This window comes from Oncorhynchus gorbuscha, linkage group LG05 (assembly GCF_021184085.1).
Source record: "Oncorhynchus gorbuscha isolate QuinsamMale2020 ecotype Even-year linkage group LG05, OgorEven_v1.0, whole genome shotgun sequence".
Lineage (NCBI taxonomy): Eukaryota > Metazoa > Chordata > Actinopteri > Salmoniformes > Salmonidae > Oncorhynchus > Oncorhynchus gorbuscha.
In genome coordinates, this window is record NC_060177.1 from 25,921,784 (window position 1) to 25,937,387 (window position 15,604).

The 15,604-nt window shown below is 50.4% G+C and overlaps 1 protein-coding gene across 5 annotated transcripts in view; it reads left to right on the top strand.

The window, feature by feature from the left end:
* LOC124035744 (myosin heavy chain, skeletal muscle, adult-like) overlaps positions 1-15,604 on the top strand; it is a 250,637-nt gene that overhangs the window by 167,056 nt on the left and 67,977 nt on the right. The window lies entirely within an intron of this gene.

Genomic DNA, 15,604 nt, shown 5'->3' on the forward strand with positions numbered 1-15,604 from the left:
GCTGGATTGTGCTAGTATACTGGGCTACAGCAGGGCTGGATTCTGCTAGTATGCTGGGCTAGAGCAGGGCTGGATTGTGCTAGTATGCTTGACTACAGGAGGGCGGTATGGTGCTAGTTTGCTGCGCTACAGGAGGTCTGGATTGTGCTAGTATGTTGGGCTACAGGAGTGCTGGATTGTGCTAGCATACTGGACTACAGCAGGTCTGGATTATGCTAGTATGCTTGGCTACAGTAGGTCTGGATTGTGCCAGTATGCTGGGCTATAGCAGGGCTGGATTGTGCAAGTATGCTGGACTACAGGAGAGCTGGATTGTGCTAGTATACTGGCCTACAGCAGGGCTGGATTGTGCTAGTATGCTGGGCTACAGCAGGGCTGGATTCTGCTAGTATGCTGGGCTAGAGCAGGGCTGGATTGTGCTAGTATGCTGGGCTACAGCAGGGCTGGATTGTGCCAGTATTCTGGGCTACAGCAGGGCTGTATTGTGCTGGTATACTGGAGTACAGCAGGGCTGAATTGTGATAGTATGCTGGACTACAGGAAGGAAGGATTGTGCTAGTATACTGGGCTATAGCAGGGCTGGATTTTTTAAGTATGCTGGACTACATGAGGGCTGGATTGTGCTAGTATGCTGGGCTACATGAGGGCTGGATTGTGCTAGTATGCTGGGCTACAGGAGGGATGGATTGTGCTAGTATTCTGGACTACAGGAGGTCTGTATTGTGCTAGTATGCTGGGCTACAGCAGGGCTGGATGGTGCTAGTATCCTGGACTACAGCAGTTCTGGATTGTGTTAGTATACTGGACTACAGCATGGATGGATTGTGCTGGTATACTGGAGTACAGCAGGGCTGGATTGTGCTAGTATACTGGACTACAGCAGCCCTGGATTATGCTAGTATGCTGGGCTACAGGAGGTATGGATTGTGCTAGTATACTGGACTACAGCAGGTCTGGATTGTGCTAGTATGCTGGGCTATAGCAGGTCTGGATTGTGCAAGTATACTGGACTACAGGAGAACAGGATTGTGCTAGTATACTGGGCTATAGCAGGGCTGGATTGTGCAAGTATGCTGGACTACAGGAGGGCTGGATTGTGCTACTATACTGGACTACAGCAGGGCAGGATTGTGCTAGTATACTGGACTACAGCAGGGCTGGATTGTGCTGGTATGCTGGGCTACAGGAGGTCTGGATTGTGCTAGTATGCTGGGCTACATGAGGGCTGGATTGTGCTAGTATGTTGGGCTACAGGAGGGTGGATTGTGCTAGTATGCTTGACTACAGGAGGGCTGGATTGTGCTAGTATGTTGGGCTACAGGAGGGCTGTATGGTGCTAGTTTGCTGGGCTACAGGAGGTCTGGATTGTGCTAGTATACTGGGCTATAGCAGGGCTGGATTGTGCAAGTATGCTGGACTACAGGAGGGCTGGATTGTGCTACTATACTGGACTACAGCAGGGCTGGATTGTGCTAGTATGTTGGGCTACAGGAGGGCTGGATTGTGCTAGTATGCTTGACTACAGGAGGGCTGGATTGTGCTAGTATGTTGGGCTACAGGAGGGGTGGATTGTGCTAGTATGCTGGACTATAGCAGGGCTGGATTGTGCTTGTATACTGGTCTTAAGGAGGGCTGTATGGTGCTAGTATGCTGGGCTATAGCAGGTCTGGATTGTGCTAGTATACTGGACTACAGGAGGGTAGGATTGTGCTAGTATACTGGACTACAGCAGGGCTGGATTGTGCTGGTATGCATGGCTACAGGAGGGCTAGATTGTGCCAGTCTTCTGGGCTACAGCAGGGCTGTATTGTGCTGGTATACTGGACTACAGCAGGTCTGGATTGTGTTAGTATGCTGGGCTACAGGAAGGAAGGATTGTGCTAGTATGCTGGGCTATAGCAGGTCTGGAGTGTGCTAGTATACTGGACTACACGAGGGCAGGATTGTGCTAGTATGCTGGGCTACAGGAGGGATGGATTGTGCTAGTATTCTGGACTACAGGAGGTCTGTATTGTGCTAGTATGCTGGGCTACAGCAGGGCTGGATGGTGCTAGTATCCTGGACTACAGCAGTTCTGGATTGTGTTAGTATACTGGACTACAGCATGGATGGATTGTGCTGGTATACTGGAGTACAGCAGGGCTGGATTGTGCTAGTATACTGGACTACAGCAGCCCTGGATTATGCTAGTATGCTGGGCTACAGGAGGTATGGATTGTGCTAGTATACTGGACTACAGCAGTTCTGGATTGTGCTAGTATGCTGGGCTATAGCAGGTCTGGATTGTGCAAGTATACTGGACTACAGGAGGACAGGATTGTGCTAGTATACTGGGCTATAGCAGGGCTGGATTGTGCAAGTATGCTGGACTACAGGAGGGCTGGATTGTGCTAGTATACTGGACTACAGCAGGGCAGGATTGTGCTAGTATACTGGACTACAGCAGGGCTGGATTGTGCTGGTATGCTGGGCTACAGGAGGTCTGGATTGTGCTAGTATGCTGGGCTACATGAGGGCTGGATTGTGCTAGTATGTTGGGCTACAGGAGGGTGGATTGTGCTAGTATGCTTGACTACAGGAGGGCTGGATTGTGCTAGTATGTTGGGCTACAGGAGGGGTGGATTGTGCTAGTATGCTGGACTATAGCAGGGCTGGATTGTGCTTGTATACTGTGCTTAAGGAGGGCTGTATGGTGCTAGTTTGCTGGGTTTAAGGAGGGCTGTATGGTGCTAGTTTTCTGGGCTACAGGAGGTCTGGATTGTGCTAGTATACTGGGCTATAGCAGGGCTGGATTGTGCAAGTATGCTGGACTACAGGAGGGCTGGATTGTGCTACTATACTGGACTACAGCAGGGCTGGATTGTGCTAGTATGTTGGGCTACAGGAGGGATGGATTGTGCTAGTATGCTGACTACAGGAGGGCTGGATTGTGCTAGTATGTTGGGCTACAGGAGGGGTGGATTGTGCTAGTATGCTGGACTATAGCAGGGCTGGATTGTGCTTGTATACTGGTCTTAAGGAGGGCTGTATGGTGCTAGTTTGCTGGGCTACAGGAGGTCTGGATTGTGCTAGTATGCTGGGCTACAGCAGGGCTGGATGGTGCTTGTTTGCTGGGCTACAGGACATCTGGATTGTGCTAGTATGCTGGGCTACAGCAGGGCTGGATTGTGCTAGTATGCTGGACGACATTAGGGCTGGATTCTGCTAGTATGCTGGGCTAGAGCAGGGCTGGATTGTGCTAGTATACTGTACTACAGCAGGGCTGGATTGTGCTAGTATTCTGGGCTACAGGAGGGCTGGATTGTGCCAGTATTCTGGGCTACAGCAGGGCTGTATTGTGCTGGTATACTGGAGTACAGCAGGGCTGGATTGTGATAGTATGCTGGACTACAGGAAGGAAGGATTGTGCTAGTATACTGGGCTATAGCAGGGCTGGATTTTTTAAGTATGCTGGACTACATGAGGGCTGGATTGTGCTAGTATGCTGGGCTACATGAGTGCTGGATTGTGCTAGTATACTGGACTACAGCAGGTCTGGATTGTGTTAGTATCCTGGGCTAAAAAAGGTCTGGATTGTGCTAGTATGCTGGGCTATAGCAGGTCTGGAGTGTGCTAGTATACTGGACTACACGAGGGCAGGATTGTGCTAGTATGCTGGGCTACAGGAGGGATGGATTGTGCTAGTATTCTGGACTAAATCAAATCAAATCAAATTTATTTATATAGCCCTTCGTACGTCAGCTGATATCTCAAAGTGCTGTACAGAAACCCAGCCTAAAACCCCAAACAGCAAACAATGCAGGTGTAAAAGCACGGTGGCTAGGAAAAACTCCCTAGAAAGGCCAAAACCTAGGAAGAAACCTAGAGAGGAACCGGGCTATGTGGGGTGGCCAGTCCTCTTCTGGCTGTGCCGGGTAGAGATTATAACAGAACATGACCAAGATGTTCAAATGTTCATAAATGACCAGCATGGTCAAATAATAATAAGGCAGAACAGTTGAAACTGGAGCAGCAGCACAGTCAGGTGGACTGGGGACAGCAAGGAGCCATCATGTCAGGTAGTCCTGGGGCACGGTCCTAGGGCTCAGGTCCTCCGAGAGAGAGAAAGAAAGAGAGAATTAGAGAGAGCATATGTGGGGTGGCCAGTCCTCTTCCGGCTGTGCCGGTGGAGATTATAACAGAACGTGGCCAAGATGTTCAAATGTTCATAAATGACCAGCATGGTTGAATAATAGTAAGGCAGAACAGTTGAAACTGGAGCAGGAGCATGGCCAGGTGGACTGGGGACAGCAAGGAGTCCTCATGTCAGGTAGTCCTGGGACATGGTCCTAGGGCCCAGGCCAGTTGAAACTGGAGCAGCAGCATGGCCAGGTGGACTGGGGACAGCAAGGAGTCATCATGTCAGGTAGTCCTGGGGCATGGTTCTAGGGCTCAGGTCCTCCGAGAGAGAGAAAGAAAGAGAGAAGGAGAGAATTAGAGAACGCACACTTAGATTTACACAGGACACTGAATAGGACAGGAGAAGTACTCCAGATAAACAAACTGACCCTAGCCCCCCGACACATAAACTACTGCAGCATAAATACTGGAGGCTGAGACAGGAGGGGTCAGGAGACACTGGACTACAGGAGGTCTGTATTGTGCTAGTATACTGGACTACAGGAGGTCTGTATTGTGCTAGTATACTGGACTACAGGAGGTATGGATTGTGCTAGTATACTGGACTACAGCAGGTCTGGATTGTGCTAGTATGCTGGGCTATAGCAGGTCTGGATTGTGCAAGTATACTGGACTACAGGAGGACAGGATTGTGCTAGTATACTGGGCTATAGCAGGGCTGGATTGTGCAAGTATGCTGGACTACAGGAGGGCTGGATTGTGCTACTATACTGGACTACAGCAGGGCAGGATTGTGCTAGTATACTGGACTACAGCAGGGCTGGATTGTGCTGGTATGCTGGGCTACAGGAGGTCTGGATTGTGCTAGTATGCTGGGCTACAGGAGGGCTGGATTGTGCTAGTATGTTGGGCTACAGGAGGGGTGGATTGTGCTAGTATGCTGGACTATAGCAGGGCTGGATTGTGCTTGTATACTGTGCTTAAGGAGGGCTGTATGTCGCTAGTTTGCTGGGTTTAAGGAGGGCTGTATGGTGCTAGTTTGCTGGGCTACAGGAGGTCTGGATTGTGCTAGTATACTGGGCTATAGCAGGGCTGGATTGTGCTAGTATGCTGGACTACAGGAGGGCTGGATTGTGCTACTATACTGGACTACAGCAGGGCTGGATTGTGCTAGTATGTTGGGCTACAGGAGGGATGGATTGTGCTAGTATGCTTGACTACAGGAGGGCTGGATTGTGCTAGTATGTTGGGCTACAGGATTGGTGGATTGTGCTAGTATGCTGGACTATAGCAGGGCTGGATTGTGCTTGTATACTGGTCTTAAGGAGGGCTGTATGGTGCTAGTTTGCTGGGCTACAGGAGGTCTGGATTGTGCTAGTATGCTGGGCTACAGCAGGGCTGGATGGTGCTTGTTTGCTGGGCTACAGGACATCTGGATTGTGCTAGTATGCTGGGCTACAGCAGGGCTGGATTGTGCTAGTATGCTGGACGACATTAGGGCTGGATTCTGCTAGTATGCTGGGCTAGAGCAGGGCTGGATTGTGCTAGTATGCTGGGCTACAGCAGGGCTGGATTGTGCCAGTATTCTGGGCTACAGCAGGGCTGTATTGTGCTGGTATACTGGAGTACAGCAGGGCTGAATTGTGATAGTATGCTGGACTACAGGAAGGAAGGATTGTGCTAGTATACTGGGCTATAGCAGGGCTGGATTTTTTAAGTATGCTGGACTACATGAGGGCTGGATTGTGCTAGTATGCTGGGCTACATGAGGGCTGGATTGTGCTAGTATGCTGGGCTACAGGAGGGATGGATTGTGCTAGTATTCTGGACTACAGGAGGTCTGTATTGTGCTAGTATGCTGGGCTACAGCAGGGCTGGATGGTGCTAGTATCCTGGACTACAGCAGTTCTGGATTGTGTTAGGAGAAGTACTCCAGATAAACAAACTGACCCTAGCCCCCCGACACATAAACTACTGCAGCATAAATACTGGAGGCTGAGACAGGAGGGGTCAGGAGACACTGGACTACAGGAGGTCTGTATTGTGCTAGTATACTGGACTACAGGAGGTCTGTATTGTGCTAGTATACTGGACTACAGGAGGTATGGATTGTGCTAGTATACTGGACTACAGCAGGTCTGGATTGTGCTAGTATGCTGGGCTATAGCAGGTCTGGATTGTGCAAGTATACTGGACTACAGGAGGACAGGATTGTGCTAGTATACTGGGCTATAGCAGGGCTGGATTGTGCAAGTATGCTGGACTACAGGAGGGCTGGATTGTGCTACTATACTGGACTACAGGAGGGCTTGATTGTGCTAGTATACTGGACTACAGCAGGGCTGGATTGTGCTGGTATGCTGGGCTACAGGAGGTCTGGATTGTGCTAGTATGCTGGGCTACAGGAGGGCTGGATTGTGCTAGTATGTTGGGCTACAGGAGGGGTGGATTGTGCTAGTATGCTGGACTATAGCAGGGCTGGATTGTGCTTGTATACTGTGCTTAAGGAGGGCTGTATGTCGCTAGTTTGCTGGGTTTAAGGAGGGCTGTATGGTGCTAGTTTGCTGGGCTACAGGAGGTCTGGATTGTGCTAGTATACTGGGCTATAGCAGGGCTGGATTGTGCTAGTATGCTGGACTACAGGAGGGCTGGATTGTGCTACTATACTGGACTACAGCAGGGCTGGATTGTGCTAGTATGTTGGGCTACAGGAGGGATGGATTGTGCTAGTATGCTTGACTACAGGCGGGCTGGATTGTGCTAGTATGTTGGGCTACAGGATTGGTGGATTGTGCTAGTATGCTGGACTATAGCAGGGCTGGATTGTGCTTGTATACTGGTCTTAAGGAGGGCTGTATGGTGCTAGTTTGCTGGGCTACAGGAGGTCTGGATTGTGCTAGTATGCTGGGCTACAGCAGGGCTGGATGGTGCTTGTTTGCTGGGCTACAGGACATCTGGATTGTGCTAGTATGCTGGGCTACAGCAGGGCTGGATTGTGCTAGTATGCTGGACGACATTAGGGCTGGATTCTGCTAGTATGCTGGGCTAGAGCAGGGCTGGATTGTGCTAGTATGCTGGGCTACAGCAGGGCTGGATTGTGCCAGTATTCTGGGCTACAGCAGGGCTGTATTGTGCTGGTATACTGGAGTACAGCAGGGCTGAATTGTGATAGTATGCTGGACTACAGGAAGGAAGGATTGTGCTAGTATACTGGGCTATAGCAGGGCTGGATTTTTTAAGTATGCTGGACTACATGAGGGCTGGATTGTGCTAGTATGCTGGGCTACATGAGGGCTGGATTGTGCTAGTATGCTGGGCTACAGGAGGGATGGATTGTGCTAGTATTCTGGACTACAGGAGGTCTGTATTGTGCTAGTATGCTGGGCTACAGCAGGGCTGGATGGTGCTAGTATCCTGGACTACAGCAGTTCTGGATTGTGTTAGTATACTGGACTACAGCATGGATGGATTGTGCTGGTATACTGGAGTACAGCAGGGCTGGATTGTGCTAGTATACTGGACTACAGCAGCCCTGGATTATGCTAGTATGCTGGGCTACAGGAGGTATGGATTGTGCTAGTATACTGGACTACAGCAGGTCTGGATTGTGCTAGTATGCTGGGCTATAGCAGGTCTGGATTGTGCAAGTATACTGGACTACAGGAGAACAGGATTGTGCTAGTATACTGGGCTATAGCAGGGCTGGATTGTGCAAGTATGCTGGACTACAGGAGGGCTGGATTGTGCTACTATACTGGACTACAGCAGGGCAGGATTGTGCTAGTATACTGGACTACAGCAGGGCTGGATTGTGCTGGTATGCTGGGCTACAGGAGGTCTGGATTGTGCTAGTATGCTGGGCTACATGAGGGCTGGATTGTGCTAGTATGTTGGGCTACAGGAGGGTGGATTGTGCTAGTATGCTTGACTACAGGAGGGCTGGATTGTGCTAGTATGTTGGGCTACAGGAGGGCTGTATGGTGCTAGTTTGCTGGGCTACAGGAGGTCTGGATTGTGCTAGTATACTGGGCTATAGCAGGGCTGGATTGTGCAAGTATGCTGGACTACAGGAGGGCTGGATTGTGCTACTATACTGGACTACAGCAGGGCTGGATTGTGCTAGTATGTTGGGCTACAGGAGGGCTGGATTGTGCTAGTATGCTTGACTACAGGAGGGCTGGATTGTGCTAGTATGTTGGGCTACAGGAGGGGTGGATTGTGCTAGTATGCTGGACTATAGCAGGGCTGGATTGTGCTTGTATACTGGTCTTAAGGAGGGCTGTATGGTGCTAGTTTGCTGGGCTACAGGAGGTCTGGATTGTGCTAGTATGCTGGGCTACAGCAGGGCTGGATGGTGCTTGTTTGCTGGGCTACAGGACGTCTGGATTGTGCTAGTATGCTGGGCTATAGCAGGTCTGGATTGTGCTAGTATACTGGACTACAGGATGGCAGGATTGTGCTAGTATACTGGACTACAGCGGGGCTGGATTGTGCTGGTATGCTGGGCTACATGAGGGCTGGATTGTGCTAGTATGTTGGGCTACAGGAGGGTGGATTGTGCTAGTATGCTTGACTACAGGAGGGCTGGATTGTGCTAGTATGCTGGACTATAGCAGGGCTGGATTGTGCTTGTATACTGTGCTTAAGGAGGGCTGTATGGTGCTAGTTTGCTGGGTTTAAGGAGGGCTGTATGGTGCTAGTTTGCTGGGCTATAGCAGGTCTGGATTGTGCTAGTATACTGGACTACAGGATGGCAGGATTGTGCTAGTATACTGGACTACAGCGGGGCTGGATTGTGCTGGTATGCTGGGCTACAGGAGGTCTGGATTGTGCTAGTATGCTGGGCTACATGAGGGCTGGATTGTGCTAGTATGTTGGGCTACAGGAGGGTGGATTGTGCTAGTATGCTTGACTACAGGAGGGCTGGATTGTGCTAGTATGCTGGACTATAGCAGGGGCTGGATTGTGCTTGTATAATGGGTTTAAGGAGGGCTGTATGGTGCTAGTATGCTGGGCTATAGCAGGTCTGGATTGTGCTAGTATACTGGACTACAGGAGGGTAGGATTGTGCTAGTATACTGGACTACAGCAGGGCTGGATTGTGCTGGTATGCATGGCTACAGGAGGGCTAGATTGTGCCAGTCTTCTGGGCTACAGCAGGGCTGTATTGTGCTGGTATACTGGAGTACAGCAGGGCTGGATTCTGATAGTATGCTGGGCTACAGGAGGGCAGGATTATGCTAGTATACTGGAATATAGCAGGGCTGGATTGTGCTAGTATACTGTACTACAGCAGGGCTGGATTGTGCTAGTATTCTGGGCTACAGGGGGGCTGGATTGTGCCAGTATTCTGGGCTACAGCAGGGCTGTATTGTGCTGGTATACTGGAGTACAGCAGGGCTGGATTGTGATAGTATGCTGGGCTACAGGAGGGCAGGATTGTGCTAGTATACGGGAATATAGCAGGGCTGGATTGTGCAAGTATGCTGGACTACAGGAAGGAAGGATTGTGCTAGTATACTGGGCTATAGCAGGGCTGGATTTTTTAAGTATGCTGGACTACATGAGGGCTGGATTGTGCTAGTATGCTGGGCTACATGAGGGCTGGATTGTGCTAGTATGCTGGGCTACATGAGGGCTGGATTGTGCTAGTATGTTGGGCTACAGGAGGGTGGATTGTGCTAGTATGCTTGACTACAGGAGGGCTGGATTGTGCTAGTATGTTGGGCTACAGGAGGTCTGGATTGTGCTAGTATGCTGGGCTACATGAGGGCTGGATTGTGCTAGTATGTTGGGCTACAGGAGGGTGGATTGTGCTAGTATGCTTGACTACAGGAGGGCTGGATTGTGCTAGTATGTTGGGCTACAGGAGGGCTGTATGGTGCTAGTTTGCTGGGCTACAGGAGGTCTGGATTGTGCTAGTATACTGGGCTATAGCAGGGCTGGATTGTGCAAGTATGCTGGACTACAGGAGGGCTGGATTGTGCTACTATACTGGACTACAGCAGGGCTGGATTGTGCTAGTATGTTGGGCTACAGGAGGGCTGGATTGTGCTAGTATGCTTGACTACAGGAGGGCTGGATTGTGCTAGTATGTTGGGCTACAGGACGTCTGGATTGTGCAAGTATGCTGGACTATAGCAGGGCTGGATTGTGCTTGTATACTGGTCTTAAGGAGGGCTGTATGGTGCTAGTTTGCTGGGCTACAGGAGGTCTGGATTGTGCTAGTATGCTGGGCTACAGCAGGGCTGGATGGTGCTTGTTTGCTGGGCTACAGGACGTCTGGATTGTGCTAGTATGCTGGGCTATAGCAGGTCTGGATTGTGCTAGTATACTGGACTACAGGATGGCAGGATTGTGCTAGTATACTGGACTACAGCGGGGCTGGATTGTGCTGGTATGCTGGGCTACATGAGGGCTGGATTGTGCTAGTATGTTGGGCTACAGGAGGGTGGATTGTGCTAGTATGCTTGACTACAGGAGGGCTGGATTGTGCTAGTATGCTGGACTATAGCAGGGCTGGATTGTGCTTGTATACTGTGCTTAAGGAGGGCTGTATGGTGCTAGTTTGCTGGGTTTAAGGAGGGCTGTATGGTGCTAGTTTGCTGGGCTATAGCAGGTCTGGATTGTGCTAGTATACTGGACTACAGGATGGCAGGATTGTGCTAGTATACTGGACTACAGCGGGGCTGGATTGTGCTGGTATGCTGGGCTACAGGAGGTCTGGATTGTGCTAGTATGCTGGGCTACATGAGGGCTGGATTGTGCTAGTATGTTGGGCTACAGGAGGGTGGATTGTGCTAGTATGCTTGACTACAGGAGGGCTGGATTGTGCTAGTATGCTGGACTATAGCAGGGCTGGATTGTGCTTGTATAATGGGTTTAAGGAGGGCTGTATGGTGCTAGTATGCTGGGCTATAGCAGGTCTGGATTGTGCTAGTATACTGGACTACAGGAGGGTAGGATTGTGCTAGTATACTGGACTACAGCAGGGCTGGATTGTGCTGGTATGCATGGCTACAGGAGGGCTAGATTGTGCCAGTCTTCTGGGCTACAGCAGGGCTGTATTGTGCTGGTATACTGGAGTACAGCAGGGCTGGATTCTGATAGTATGCTGGGCTACAGGAGGGCAGGATTATGCTAGTATACTGGAATATAGCAGGGCTGGATTGTGCTAGTATACTGTACTACAGCAGGGCTGGATTGTGCTAGTATTCTGGGCTACAGGGGGGCTGGATTGTGCCAGTATTCTGGGCTACAGCAGGGCTGTATTGTGCTGGTATACTGGAGTACAGCAGGGCTGGATTGTGATAGTATGCTGGGCTACAGGAGGGCAGGATTGTGCTAGTATACGGGAATATAGCAGGGCTGGATTGTGCAAGTATGCTGGACTACAGGAAGGAAGGATTGTGCTAGTATACTGGGCTATAGCAGGGCTGGATTTTTTAAGTATGCTGGACTACATGAGGGCTGGATTGTGCTAGTATGCTGGGCTACATGAGGGCTGGATTGTGCTAGTATACTGGACTACAGCAGGTCTGGATTGTGTTAGTATACTGGACTACAGCAGGTCTGGATTGTGCTGGTATACTGGAGTACAGCAGGGCTGGATTGTGCTAGTATACTGGACTACAGCAGGTCTGGATTGTGTTAGTATGCTGGGCTACAGGAAGGAAGGATTGTGCTAGTATGCTGGGCTATAGCAGGTCTGGAGTGTGCTAGTATACTGGACTACACGAGGGCAGGATTGTGCTAGTATGCTGGGCTACAGGAGGGATGGATTGTGCTAGTATTCTGGACTACAGGAGGTCTGTATTGTGCTAGTATGCTGGGCTACAGCAGGGCTGGATGGTGCTAGTATCCTGGACTACAGCAGTTCTGGATTGTGTTAGTATACTGGACTACAGCATGGATGGATTGTGCTGGTATACTGGAGTACAGCAGGGCTGGATTGTGCTAGTATGCTGGGCTATAGCAGGTCTGGATTGTGCTAGTATACTGGACTACAGGAGGACAGGATTGTGCTAGTATACTGGGCTATAGCAGGGCTGGATTGTGCAAGTATGCTGGACTACAGGAGGGCTGGATTGTGCTACTATACTGGACTACAGCAGGGCAGGATTGTGCTAGTATACTGGACTACAGCAGGGCTGGATTGTGCTGGTATGCTGGGCTACAGGAGGTCTGGATTGTGCTAGTATGCTGGGCTACATGAGGGCTGGATTGTGCTAGTATGTTGGGCTACAGGAGGGTGGATTGTGCTAGTATGCTTGACTACAGGAGGGCTGGATTGTGCTAGTATGTTGGGCTACAGGAGGGGTGGATTGTGCTAGTATGCTGGACTATAGCAGGGCTGGATTGTGCTTGTATACTGTGCTTAAGGAGGGCTGTATGGTGCTAGTTTGCTGGGTTTAAGGAGGGCTGTATGGTGCTAGTTTGCTGGGCTACAGGAGGTCTGGATTGTGCTAGTATACTGGGCTATAGCAGGGCTGGATTGTGCAAGTATGCTGGACTACAGGAGGGCTGGATTGTGCTACTATACTGGACTACAGCAGGGCTGGATTGTGCTAGTATGTTGGGCTACAGGAGGGATGGATTGTGCTAGTATGCTTGACTACAGGAGGGCTGGATTGTGCTAGTATGTTGGGCTACAGGAGGGGTGGATTGTGCTAGTATGCTGGACTATAGCAGGGCTGGATTGTGCTTGTATACTGGTCTTAAGGAGGGCTGTATGGTGCTAGTTTGCTGGGCTACAGGAGGTCTGGATTGTGCTAGTATGCTGGGCTACAGCAGGGCTGGATGGTGCTTGTTTGCTGGGCTACAGGACATCTGGATTGTGCTAGTATGCTGGGCTACAGCAGGGCTGGATTGTGCTAGTATGCTGGACGACATTAGGGCTGGATTCTGCTAGTATGCTGGGCTAGAGCAGGGCTGGATTGTGCTAGTATACTGTACTACAGCAGGGCTGGATTGTGCTAGTATTCTGGGCTACAGGAGGGCTGGATTGTGCCAGTATTCTGGGCTACAGCAGGGCTGTATTGTGCTGGTATACTGGAGTACAGCAGGGCTGGATTGTGATAGTATGCTGGACTACAGGAAGGAAGGATTGTGCTAGTATACTGGGCTATAGCAGGGCTGGATTTTTTAAGTATGCTGGACTACATGAGGGCTGGATTGTGCTAGTATGCTGGGCTACATGAGTGCTGGATTGTGCTAGTATACTGGACTACAGCAGGTCTGGATTGTGCTAGTATGCTGGGCTATAGCAGGTCTGGATTGTGCAAGTATACTGGACTACAGGAGAACAGGATTGTGCTAGTATACTGGGCTATAGCAGGGCTGGATTGTGCAAGTATGCTGGACTACAGGAGGGCTGGATTGTGCTACTATACTGGACTACAGCAGGTCTGGATTGTGCTAGTATGCTGGGCTATAGCAGGTCTGGATTGTGCAAGTATACTGGACTACAGGAGAACAGGATTGTGCTAGTATACTGGGCTATAGCAGGGCTGGATTGTGCAAGTATGCTGGACTACAGGAGGGCTGGATTGTGCTACTATACTGGACTACAGCAGGGCAGGATTGTGCTAGTATACTGGACTACAGCAGGGCTGGATTGTGCTGGTATGCTGGGCTACAGGAGGTCTGGATTGTGCTAGTATGCTGGGCTACATGAGGGCTGGATTGTGCTAGTATGTTGGGCTACAGGAGGGTGGATTGTGCTAGTATGCTTGACTACAGGAGGGCTGGATTGTGCTAGTATGTTGGGCTACAGGAGGGCTGTATGGTGCTAGTTTGCTGGGCTACAGGAGGTCTGGATTGTGCTAGTATACTGGGCTATAGCAGGGCTGGATTGTGCAAGTATGCTGGACTACAGGAGGGCTGGATTGTGCTACTATACTGGACTACAGCAGGGCTGGATTGTGCTAGTATGTTGGGCTACAGGAGGGCTGGATTGTGCTAGTATGCTTGACTACAGGAGGGCTGGATTGTGCTAGTATGTTGGGCTACAGGAGGGGTGGATTGTGCTAGTATGCTGGACTATAGCAGGGCTGGATTGTGCTTGTATACTGGTCTTAAGGAGGGCTGTATGGTGCTAGTTTGCTGGGCTACAGGAGGTCTGGATTGTGCTAGTATGCTGGGCTACAGCAGGGCTGGATGGTGCTTGTTTGCTGGGCTACAGGACGTCTGGATTGTGCTAGTATGCTGGGCTATAGCAGGTCTGGATTGTGCTAGTATACTGGACTACAGGATGGCAGGATTGTGCTAGTATACTGGACTACAGCGGGGCTGGATTGTGCTGGTATGCTGGGCTACAGGAGGTCTGGATTGTGCTAGTATGCTGGGCTACATGAGGGCTGGATTGTGCTAGTATGTTGGGCTACAGGAGGGTGGATTGTGCTAGTATGCTTGACTACAGGAGGGCTGGATTGTGCTAGTATGCTGGACTATAGCAGGGCTGGATTGTGCTTGTATAATGGGTTTAAGGAGGGCTGTATGGTGCTAGTATGCTGGGCTATAGCAGGTCTGGATTGTGCTAGTATACTGGACTACAGGAGGGTAGGATTGTGCTAGTATACTGGACTACAGCAGGGCTGGATTGTGCTGGTATGCATGGCTACAGGAGGGCTGGATTGTGCCAGTCTTCTGGGCTACAGCAGGGCTGTATTGTGCTGGTATACTGGAGTACAGCAGGGCTGGATTCTGATAGTATGCTGGGCTACAGGAGGGCAGGATTATGCTAGTATACTGGAATATAGCAGGGCTGGATTGTGCTAGTATACTGTACTACAGCAGGGCTGGATTGTGCTAGTATTCTGGGCTACAGGGGGGCTGGATTGTGCCAGTATTCTGGGCTACAGCAGGGCTGTATTGTGCTGGTATACTGGAGTACAGCAGGGCTGGATTGTGATAGTATGCTGGGCTACAGGAGGGCAGGATTGTGCTAGTATACGGGAATATAGCAGGGCTGGATTGTGCAAGTATGCTGGACTACAGGAAGGAAGGATTGTGCTAGTATACTGGGCTATAGCAGGGCTGGATTTTTTAAGTATGCTGGACTACATGAGGGCTGGATTGTGCTAGTATGCTGGGCTACAGGAAGGAAGGATTGTGCTAGTATACTGGGCTATAGCAGGGCTGGATTTTTTAAGTATGCTGGACTACATGAGGGCTGGATTGTGCTAGTATGCTGGGCTACATGAGGGCTGGATTGTGCTAGTATACTGGACTACAGCAGGTCTGGATTGTGTTAGTATACTGGACTACAGCAGGTCTGGATTGTGCTGGTATACTGGAGTACAGCAGGGCTGGATTGTGCTAGTATACTGGACTACAGCAGGTCTGGATTGTGTTAGTATGCTGGGCTACAGGAAGGAAGGATTGTGCTAGTATGCTGGGCTATAGCAGGTCTGGAGTGTGCTAGTATACTGGACTACACGAGGGCAGGATTGTGCTAGTATGCTGGGCTACAGGAGGGATGGAT